This window comes from Vespa crabro, chromosome 19 (assembly GCF_910589235.1).
Source record: "Vespa crabro chromosome 19, iyVesCrab1.2, whole genome shotgun sequence".
Lineage (NCBI taxonomy): Eukaryota > Metazoa > Arthropoda > Insecta > Hymenoptera > Vespidae > Vespa > Vespa crabro.
Window position 1 is genome coordinate 2,284,617 of NC_060973.1, and position 12,884 is coordinate 2,297,500.

At 27.8% G+C, this 12,884-nt stretch overlaps 1 long non-coding RNA gene across 1 annotated transcript in view; it reads left to right on the forward strand.

Annotated features, from left to right (window-relative positions):
* The first annotated feature begins 370 nt into the window (after nt 1-370).
* The window catches only part of LOC124430666, a 26,262-nt gene continuing 13,748 nt past the window's right edge, over nt 371-12,884 (forward strand). Inside the window, exon 1 of the long non-coding RNA XR_006943831.1 lies at nt 371-929. This is a non-coding gene — a long non-coding RNA (uncharacterized LOC124430666). The remainder of the gene's footprint in view (nt 930-12,884) is intronic.

The window sequence follows — 12,884 nt, forward strand, 5'->3', positions numbered from 1 at the left end:
ATTTTCAGATTTTATTTTTCAAAAAATAAAACGCTCATTTGACTTCGTATATAGAAATAGCTTTTGTTTAATGTAGTCAAATAATGTTCACGTGCAATTATTACGCATAATTATCGCGTATATTACGTATAATAATTTTTCGAGCGACCATATAAATTTTATTTTCTATCATTATTCGAAATGCTAAAGTTCTTAATCGCTGATAATATTTTTCTTTTATTATTATTATTATTCCGATCGATATGTTCGAATTTAGTTTCTAAATATATTATTTTTTCAACAGCCAATAGGAAGAGTCGAATGTATAAGTGTAATTTCCATAGATAGTTCTCGCGCCACTATTATAAGGGCGCCATCTTAGTTTCGGACGAAGCACGATTTGTAACACGTCGTACTCGTAATTACGAATAATTTCATCTTAACTTTCGTCGTGCATTTATAATCTAACATATCAATCGATCTTTAAGATCATGATCTACGATTGATGATATGCGGTTGATACGTGGCATCGTTTTGTGCGTGAGATATAAGTCGGAAAATAAAATTAATGTCTCGAACAAACACGCGATCTGTCGGGTCATTTCTTTTCCAACGAGTTTTACGAATATTATTTAAGCGAAATCGTGATTAATTTGACGTCTCAAAGTTGTTCACTATTTTGTGTAGTGCAAACGAGTTAGTTTCGTGACGAGATGTTTCGTAATTATTACGATAATCAGTCTCTTTTTATGTTACGTGATATGGAAACATGGTGGAGTGAAAGAGAGGGAGGGAGAGAGAGAGAGTGAGAGAGAGAGAGACGACGAGTGGACGAAGGATAGACATAACGAATGAAAAAGAAAAAGAGAAAGAGAGAGAGAGAGAGAGACAAGAAATCGGCCATACTTTTTTCTCCGACGGTAATGTAGTTTACGAGTACATCGGTAATGGTGAGTGAAAAATAAAATTTTAATTTTTATTCAGTTTTTTTTCTTTTTTTTTTTTTTTTTTTTTTTTTTTTATTATTATTTGCGTGCATCTATGTGTACGTTTTATATATATATATATATATATATACACACACATATATATATATATATTTTATATTACGTTTCGGTAAATTGAATCGCGAATTTTCTTCTTAATAGTTTAATATACTTTTTGCGTATACTTATCATTTAGAGCCAATAATAATTCATAATTTTTTAATAACTACGCATTCAAACAATCGTACCCCATGTTATACGGTCCAACGAATTTAATTGTTAATGTAACGAATAGCGAACAACCGATCGTAACAAGCTCATAATTTTGGTTATTCATCGTCAAACGCTATTACGTTTCATTACTCACGACCATCAGCTGTGAAACGAATGCGCCGGCTGGCGCATTGTCGTGGTTATTATAGCTATTGATATTCGTATAACTTTGTCACCAAGCCGGAAAGACGACACCATTCTGGTAACGTAGAAATGAAACTTTCGAATTGTAGTATCTGCTGATACTACAAAAAAAAAAAAGATAAAAAAAAAAATAAAAAAAAAATAAAAGAAGACAAAATTTATGCGATTTAAACCTATAGATATTATAACCGTACGTAAATTTCGATAAATTTGTAGGAAAAGTTTCGAAAAAAAATCGTCGGAATTATCTGATCCGATAAAAAGTTTAACGACAGATTTATCTTACCGTAAAGATTAAAATTGCTTTTATTTAAGCTATTTAATTTTTTATTTTAGCCATTTAAGGCTATTTATTGGATCAATATTTTTAAACGTTCGATCATTATTTCAAACGAATGGGCTCGTTATTCTATAATAAAATATTAGTATAATAATATCAGTATAATAAATATCGATAATATATGTTATGCGAAAATCTAATGCAACATTGACACTTATTTATTACATTTTTGCTTTTTTCTTTCTTTTTTTTTTTTTTTGATCATTTGTTTTGCAAAACGATTAATATTAATTAATAAAAATATCGGCCGATTAAATGGAAATGCAATTAAAATGATTGGTTTTTTTTTTTTTTTTTTTTTTAATATACTATACATTAATGGTCGAGGTATTATACCGATTAATACAAGAACTGTTAGTATTTTAATGAAAATATTTTCAAATATAATAATTTTACAATATTTGAAATGAATGGATCGAGATTTATACTAAATCAAGATGCAAACCAGACACAATCAAGACACTGAATTATTTATAATACCACCGTTCAATTATTTATATAAGTGAATTTATATATTAGATAATGTTATTTTATTATAAATATTGATCAAAATAATACCATTTGATATAATTTAAAATACTTTAATAGTATAAATAGAAATGACAGAAATGAAAGCAAATGGATAATAATGGATAATAAGAATAAGGAAAAATATATATATATATATAAAAAAAAAAAAAAAAAAAAAAAAAAAAAGTTTAATGCATTAAGAGATAGTTCATGATTCTTAATTATGCACGCATAATGACCGGCTTCGTTATATAAATGTACATGATAAATTATCTCCGGCGGATTAACATTATGGGATCGGTAGCACGTGGCATTAAATTAATGTTATTATCCATTGCATGTTTCACAGTATTAAAAGCTTTATCCCGTTTCCTCTATCACACTCGCTCTCATCATTTTCAACTTTGAGCTTTAAGCATTATAATGGACAAAATTTCAATCAACGGAAATGAAAATGCCACTTATTTAATGGCATATCCGTCTTCATTTCAATGTATATTTCATGTAGAACCAAGATATTCCTTGATAATGCATATAGTTTATAATATGACTCAAGCTCTATGTGATATGACATTTCAATCATTATAAATACAAATAATGACATTTAATTATAACAAAATGTGTTAGATGGAATTAATATATACAGTGAGTGTAGAAAATATTCGTACATATATATATATATATATATATATATATAAACACACACACATATATATATACGCGTATGTAGATACGTACGTATCTATTATATATATATATACATATATGCATATAAGTATACAGACTATTATATATATTTATGTGTTATTATTTTTAGGTGAATGAACAATAATATTCGTAATTATATATCCCAATACTAATTTCAAAAGTGGATAATTAATAATATTCATTAAATGTTACGTGGTATACAATGATAAAAAGAGATTTCAAATAAATCAATAAAGGAGAATTTTTAAATAGTCCATTAATAAATCCTTGGTATATAGTTAAAACAATAAAGAATTTTAATGTTACGATCTAATTTCAGATAATGCGTCGAGATGATTGATCATGCGAGAAAGTCATTTTAAAATCGTGATAAAAATGTACCTTATCTACTTGATCGTTTTTATTATTCGAGTCTCGTTTAAACCGTATTTTCGATTCTTTCGTTACGTTAGAAATCAATTGATACGCTTTTCACGTTACATAAATGTAACATTTGATTTTATCTACTGCATTTTTACGACGAATGTCAATGTAAACGTTTTTAAAAGTAAGAAAAAAAGACAAAAGAAAAAAAAAGAAGAAAAAAGGAAAAGGAGAAAGGAGAAGAGAAAAAAAAGAAAAATTAGAAAAATATTTTATTAATCGTAATCGTCCTAATTGTCATCCTTCATATCGATTTAAGATATTAAATGTAAGAGATGAAATAGTAGATATAAAAAATATTACGATGTTTTACGAAAAATTTTTTATTTCTTTGTTCATTTAGAAGCGTCTCTTACTTCGTTGAATGCTGCACATCGTTGTGATTAAAATAAATTTTCTTTTTTTTTTTTTTTTTCTTTTCCTTTCTCACTAATCGCTCGAATTGCAATTTTCATCGTTTACGTAAAAAAAAAAAAAGAAATTTATCTAAATTTTCTGTTGTCATGTCGAATAGAGAACATACATAGATTGCAGCTGAATTATATGTATCCTTCATACTGATACAAATTCGTATAATTTATTTATTTATTTTTTCTTTTTTTTTTTGTTTTTCTTTTCCATTTTATACTAGTACATACCGTTAGATACCAAATTTTGTCGTTTACGTACATAGGTAAAAAAAAAAAAAGAAAAAAAAAAAAAAAAAAGAAAAAAAAACAAAACGATTATTCAAATTTTAGCGACAAAATTCAAATTTGTTTCGCTGTCATCTCGAATATGTAGAATAGCTGCCGGATGCTGTTTGGTAAAAATTTTGATGCAATCTTGTTTTTTTTTTTTCTCCTTCTTCTTTTATTTTTTTTTTTTTTTTTATTTCTTTTCTCGTTCACTTTATTTTTTTTTTTTTTTTTTTAATTTCTTTTCGTGTTTATTTCTTTTTCCTGCTTCTTTTTTTTTTCTTTCTTTCTTTCTTTCTTTTTCATTTACTTAGTTTTCGATCTTCCCTCCTTCGCCAAGAGAGAAATCTGTTTATATTTTTTCCCGGACGATGGTTCCGCGCGTCCATGGGACCATTAATAAAAACGTAGATTACTATCTTGTCGTCCGGTGACTAATTTCGCGGCAATTTTTCATCTGGACTCTCCGCGACTCGACGAACTAGGAAAGCCGGTCATCGTTTTTCCATTCGCTTAACAAACATTTATCAGATAGAGATAGGCTCAAGACTCTTTATCTCTCTCTCTCTCTCTCTCTCTCTCTCTCTCTCTCTCTCTCTCTGTCTGTCTGTCTGTCTCTTTAATCTCATTCGAAATATTATTTAATTCGACGCTTAATTCGCATCATTGATTATATTAATGAGGATAATTCAATTCAATGGATCGGCGAGCTAATAGGAAGTTTTATCGTACATATTATATTATGTTCGAATTAATTCATACATACATATGTTTCATACATATATACGTTTGTGTTCGTCTATGCATATGTCTATGTGTGTGTGTGTGTGTGTGTGTGTGTACGTGTGCGTATATGTTCATATCCTTTTATGTTTCACAATTAAAATTTATATTTAATTTATTTTTAATTTATTTAAAAATTATACATTGCTAATGTACGTGCGCGCGCATGTATTTCTATGTAGTAACGTAAACAAATGTATCGTGTATATAAATTTTTTCTACTTTTTTCTTTTCTTTTTTTCTTTTCTTTTTTTTCTTTGTATTGTCTATAACATGGGAATGAAACTAATGTACATTGATATATAATAGTTTACGAATTTAATCGGATTTATCATGTATGTGTGTGTGTGTGTATATATATATATATATATATATATATATATATATATATATATATATATATATATATACATACGTATATATGTCTTCCTTTATTTATTAATTCTTCTTCCTTTTTTTTATTTTTGTCTCTCCTTTTTTTAATCTCTCTTTTACTTTTTATTATTTGTAACATTGGATAGGGAACACCTGTTACCTTGGTTAAACAAGAAGTCAAATATAGTAGCATGTTCTACTATACTTAATTATGGCTAACACTGAGAGTTATGGTCTAGAAGTGCCTAGAATATTCTACAGTTAATGTTTCCTCGTTTTCCACATAGTTAAACTCACGTGTGTGTGTATATGTTTGAAGAGTGACTTTCTTATTACATTTACATAATTACAAGTGAGATTATTTAAACAGTATGAGGATAAAAATGAAATAATTTAATAGATATATCAATAAATAATCTAATATATTTATCTATCTAATATCTGATTTAATATTTATCTATATGTATTTATCTTTTTATTACATCATAATCATAAGTAATCAATTACTTTTATATGAATATGTTAATTATTTTTAAATAATATATATATATATATATATATATATATATATATATATGTATACAGAGGTATATGTGGTTTATTATTAATTCAAAGTCATTGTTATGTTAAATATTTAATTTGGAGAAATTTGGAGAAATCAATAACTCGTATTAAAGTAAAATAACAAGTATAGAAAGTTGTTTACAATTTAAACAAAATATTTGTACTTTTAGAAGTTAATAAAATACAAATTAATTATAAATTTCTCTATGAAAATATTTAGAAAGTGATTTTCTCCAAAAAAAAAAAAAAAAAAAAAAAGAAAAAAGAAAAAAGAAAAAAAGAAAAGAAAAGAAAAGAAAAAAAAATAAGAAGAATAATGTTTAATTAATAAAACTTTTTAATACTTGTTACTCGTAATTACTAAATTATATTCATTATTAAATTATATTATAATTATTCTCTCATATATTATAAATATTATGTGTGTGTGTATATATATATATATATATTTTTTTTTTTCCTATTAATTTTATCACATGCAATTAAAAAAAAAAAAAAAAGAAAAAGAAAAGAAAAGAAATAAAAAGCAAAGCAAAGAGAAGAAAATAAAAAACAAAAAGAATAAAGAAGAGAAAATAGAAATATGGGGAACGATGATTACAGTAAAATCTATTCGTTCGTTAAGAGGTTACATTAAGCGATATACATACCTACATACATACATACATAAAGTATGCACGCACATTTTCATGCTTTCTCACGTCCGCCTTTCGAGCTCGCTTAAACACACGCTCGTGCCCTGGGGCCAACGTGTAATCTTAGCTTAATTCTAACATGTCCTGATACAGAAACTCTCGCGTGTGCAAACCCTTTTGGGATCGTGCATCAATTATCTCCACCCCCGTCGTACCCTTTAACTCTCCTTCGTAGCACGCATGTAATTTCAGACGACTTCCTGTGTGCTCTGTGTGCTTTCATCGAGTTTTTCTTTCTTCCTTTTTTTTTTCCTTTTTTTTTTCTTTTGTTTTTTACACTCCTTTTTTTCTCTTTTCTTTTCTTTTGTTTTTTGTTTACTTGTTTGTTTGTTTCTTTTTTTTTTCTTTTTTTTTTTTTTTTTTTTTTTTTTTTGTAACTGCGAACACGTTAACATCCAACAGCATAAATTCAATATGACAAAGTGTATGTATGTATCTGTCATTAAAAGCTCGTACTCACGGTCGGTATAAATATACATTATAAAAATAATATTGTGAAATAAACCTTTATTATTATTATTTCTCCTTTTATCTACTGTTTATTCTTTTACTTTGTATTTTTTTTTATTTTTTTTACTTTTCTTTTTCTTCCCCTTTTTTTTCCTTTTTTTTTTATTATTATTCCTTCTTCCATTTATGTAACATTACTTCAAGATACTTTTGTAATTATGTGTGTGTGTGTGTGTGTGTGTGCGTGTGTGTGTATGCTTTATCACATTTTAAATTTAAAGATTAATTTTTATTTATAGATTAATCCAATTAATATCAAACGTAAAATAAAATTTTTATAAATTCTAATAAAACTAAAATTATTTTTAATATTGAATTGAATTAAGGTGAAATTAATTTTCAACATATTTACAGTTGAATAAAATAAACTTATATTATGATATAATATATCGAGTAAATGCGAGCAAATGAGAGTATTATAGATGGATGAGGATTAAGATAGACGAGGATAAGAATATGATTTGTAAAAAGTTTTAGTGATTCTATTCGAAAGTACGTGTTCGAATAGAGAACACGTTTAAACGTAGAGGGAATGGACGAGAGAGGATGAGACTGTGGGAGACATTGGTGACTAAGGATGGGGTGGGGGTAGATTTAGTGCTCGAATAGTACTTCCACTAGCGTCAATACTTTTCCCATTTCGATACGAATACGTAATCAGCCGAAGCTAACTATTCAGAATTAGTTCGCATTGAAATGCAGTCGACATATTCCTCGTCCGGATGCCGTCTCCATGCGAGGACAAGGTAGTCACCCTTAAATACGAAGTTGATAATCCCAGAAAGGTGTGAGGATTTTCTATTTCTCTCTCTCTCTCTCTCTCTCTCTCTCTCTCTCTCTCTCTCTTTCTCTTTTTTCAATTTCTTTCACATCTTTTCGATTCCGTTTGAAAGCACTAGGGAAGACATATAATATTCCATGAAGTGGATGAAATGCGTTAATAAATGAATCTTCTCTCTCTCTCTCTCTCTCTCTCTCTCGTCAAATTTATATTTCAATCATAACCAATTACGACTGAAAGTACATTCAATTAAAATCTTTTTACTTTCAATTGAAATATAAATATACATAGATACATATGTGTGTGTGTAAATCTGGATATTTTATTTCAGGAATGATTATTATCAATTTATCGTCATTTTTTTTTCTTTTTTTTCTTTTTTCTTCCTTTCTCTATCTAATAAGCCCAGTATTAACGTATAACATAATATTTACATAAGTAATGCACTTTATCGCATTTAATATCTAAATAACTAGTACATACCATGTAACTAGGATTATTTTGATATTTTTATATATCAAATGTACTTTATATATACGTTCATTTTTATTTTTTATATATGCGCTAACACTCTATAATATGATTTTATATATATATATATATATATATATATATATATATATATGTATGTATGTATATATACATACGTATAAATATACGCGTTATACTGTAACGCGAGATAAAAAGGTGGAAAATTACGTTTATTCATTACATACAATGTAATATTTATATATTCTATTTACGTATACCTTATTGAATTTAAGAATCCTTATAATAATCGATATTTTAGTTGTACATTTGGAAGATCCGTTGAATCACGTAAATAATTAATAATTAAATATCATTCCATGTATGGTTTTTGGGAAAGAGGAAACGCATGCATATTTCGAGTACATTTACGAAAATCGTAGTAAATTTTCTATGGAATCACGTAGTATAGAGAAAGAGACAGAGACAGAGAGAGAGAGAGAGAGAGAGAGAATGAGAGAATATATTCTCTTTGAAACATTTCTAGGATTGGAGATTTGATATTAACGGTATCATAATACGCATCATAAATTGAATATAATTACTTTGTACATTATAATTCATACATAGTCGTCGAAATTCGTCGGCTTTCTATATACATATATACATTATTATATACATGTTATTATATATATACAGAGAGAGAGAGAGAGAGAAAGAGAGAATACTTTAGAAGAGCTCGAGTTCGTTCACGTTCTAACGTCTTATTATGTAAATGCGATTAGTAACACATGGGATATTAATTAATGGTCCGATTTTCGTAATATGACGTTGCGTTTCATCGGAACTTTGCGGTAAACGGTGCTTAATGACGTTCTAATTATGATAACGTTAGTCATTTCGTTCATGATTGAAGTCGATTAGCAGGTTAACATTATCGATGAATGCTACGTATTCTATAGACAATACATAAATACATATAAATATACATATATGTTTCTATCGAATGAAATATTCGTAATATTATATAATTTCATTAGTTTCGAAACGTTGAATCAATTAATTAAGAATATTTCATTTATTCTTACTTTCTTTTATTTTAATTCTTTCTTTTCTCTCTCTCTCTCTCTCTCTCTCTCTTTTTAATATATGCTTTACGTCAGTATGCTTACATACAATTGAATAATATTTCGAATGCAATAAACGTATTCGTGTTCGTTCTGAAACGAGACAGAGAAAGTAGAACGAAGCTCTCATTCTCTGCTATTACTATTACCATTACTACTATTACTACTACTACTACTACTACTACTACTACTACTACTACTGTTACTACTACTACTACTAGTATATTCGAGTCCCAAGCTTATCGCGAGACACTTTGTTCGGTACAATCAACGACCCTGCCGAATGTGTCGTTAATCGATTCGAATCGAGGACGGGCCGCGATCGGCATGTAAATTCGTTTGTCAACAGGAATGAATTTGAATATTGATTCGCAATTTGACGACGACGGCGATGACGACGACGACGACGACGATGACGACGACAACGACCGATTTGATCGACGCACCCGCTTAATCTCTAATACAATTTCTATGGGAAACGTTTTGTATATTGCCGAGAATAGATTTGTTTGTTTTATGATTATATTTCCTTAAATAAAGAGAGAGAAGGAATATATATATATATATATTTAAAGAGAGAGAGAGAGAGAGAGAGGGAGGGAGGGTTAAAATGAATAGGATAATCGATATCTTTTTACGTTTGTTATAATAAATGTTTTTTCTCTTTTTTTTTCTTCTTATACAAGATGTTTAAATAAAATAAATAATAATTTGAATAAAAAAAAGAAGAAAAAAAAAAAAATAGTTAATCGTTAGGTTTATCGAAAAATGTATTTTTTTATCTTACTCGTGTAGAATAATTTTCTCTGTTTGATTATTTTTTATTTCCTTTTCTTTCTTCCTACTTTTCCCATCGTCATTGTCATCATCTATCATTTCAAATATATAATTTGTTCTCGTTAATCGTATATGAATTAAATTTTGATTGGTCCCTAACGATATTATAAAAAACTAATACTATAACTTATATCAATAATAATTATATTATATCGAAGATTTTTAATATAATTTGTAATATATAAGAAGTACGACGATATTATAGAGCAATTATATAAATATGAATTGTAAGATAATTCAGTTATAACATAAAAGATAAAATATAATCTAATATAATTATACGATATATTTATTAAGTTTAAAATTATATGATTGATATGAATTACTTTCAAATGATATCATATTCATATACTAATTACGATTTTATTTTGATTGTACTTTGATATTTTTTCTTTTATCCATACTATATAAAAAAAAAAAAAAAAAAAAAAAAGAAAAGAAAAGGAAAGAAAAAAAAACCAAAACAAGAAAGAAAGAAACAACATATGCGGGATTTAAATAGCAATAAAATTCAGGCTAGGGTCAGAGGTGGTATGGAATAAAAAAAAAAAAAAAAAAAAAAAAAAAGAAGAAGAAGAAGGAAAAGAAAAACAAAAGGGGCGAGAGAGGGGAAAAAAGGAAAAAAGAAGCGAAAGAAAGAGAAAAAGAATAAATTGATCGGTGGTGTAATCCGAGTATATATTGTACATAGTATTATAGTTATTCTCTCTTTTCCTTTTTCTCTTTCCCTCTTTTTCTTTTTCTCTTTCCCTCTCTCTCTCTCTCTCTCTCTCTCTCTCTTTCTACGTAAAGATCCTACTCTTTTCGAGTATATAAGCTCGTAACGCGTAAATCGTTATCCAAGTTAAACCGTGCGGAATCTGAGCTCCTCCTCGATATCAGTTTCAAATCGAGTTCGCGTTATGGCCTTGTATTTTGATAGTGTGTAACACCGGCAGGCATTTCGTGTATTGGTATGAGAGAAAACGAAGCTCTTTCCGATTATCGGATTACGAAACTACGCCTAACTAAAGCTCAATTAAAAAGCGGAATATCGTGGGAGACTTAAGGCTGTTCGTCGCCCCCTGGTTTTATATATAACGGTTTATACCAACCATTGAGTATAGGCAGATAATTCTTGATCGATTTTTACGAACGTGGTCTCTTTTTCATTTTACACGATTTATATTTGTAGAAAGGAATTTTTTTCTTTCTTTCTTTTTTTTTCTGTTTTCTTTTTTCTTTTTTTTTTTTTTCTTTTTTGTTTTTTTTTTGAACTTGTTATGATCTATTAGTGAAATGATTGATTACGATCATACACGAATTAATGATCTAGAGTTGATGATTAATTATAAGAATGTCTTGCAACGAAAAAACTTTTTACATACTATAGAATCCTATATCTGTGAAAGTAATCATGAAGATATTATAATAATAATAATAATAATAATAATAATAGTAATTAGTAGTATTAATTAGTGGTATTAATTAGTAGTATACGATCGAACGTTTAAGTAGTACAAGCGAATCGTTCTTACGAGGTCAAACGTTTAAGTGGTACAGGTCAAGCACTCTGAAAAATCGATAGAACAACAAATAGGAATGTACGAAAAATTATTCATTGCAAAGGATTAAAAAAAAAGAGAAAAGGGGGAAAAAAAAAAAGAAAAAATTTTATGTCGCGTTGTAGTAAAAATTATTTTCATTATTTTCTTTCATAATTCATTTCATTTATATGACTGACGTGTTATTCTTTCTTTCTTTCTTTCTTTTTTTTTTTTTCCTTTTTTCTCTTCTCTCCTCCCCTCCTCTTTTATTTCCCACCTTTCCGGCCGTTCTGTTTTTTTTCCTTCTTCTCCATTTTTGTTTTATATTGATAAGCAGCCGTTGAAATGAGAAAATATTTTTTACGCGTATGAGAAAAAATTTTTTATGTGATCAATCGAAGCTTTCATTGTTATGACGATCCCTGCGGGGACTTATCATCCCTCCTCTCATCCTTTCTTCCTTTCTTCAGTTAATATTGGGACTTGAATTATCGTTGAAGTTGAGAAATCATTTTAGTATCGCGTATTTTAAAGTATAGTCATCGTTAGCCCGTGGGTCTTCTAAATGCAATAACCTCTATCACGTGGTGATATCCGGAGAATTTGATATTACTTGTTATATATCGAGTACTATCGTACGAGAATGGCAGAGTATTTCAATGTAGATAAAATAATCTTTCCATATCAAATTACGATTAAACATTAATGCATTATCACATTATATTCCTAATAATATTTGCAAAAATAAATATATATATATATATATATATATATATTATATATATATATTATATATTAGAATTCTTTTGTACGAATGTTGTTTAAAGTATATAAATTTCTTAACCAATATCAAAATTTATATACGATTATTTGATGAAAGATAATAATTCATAAAAATATATACGATATATATATATATATATATATATTATTTAAAAAAAATTTAAGACATTAGTCGTTCATTTCCACACTATCTAGAAATTATAATCAATACAAGTTTGTAAGATCCGTTCTTCCGCTTATGCTTGTAGTTAATATTTTGTTCATAGCTGTCGTTGAGGTTACACACGGTTCGAACGAAAGGTGATGAACAGCTTTAACGAACCTCGGTTATGTGAGAGTAGGTGAACACACTCTCTCTCCCTCTCTCTCTCTCTCTTCCCCTCTCTCTCTTTCTC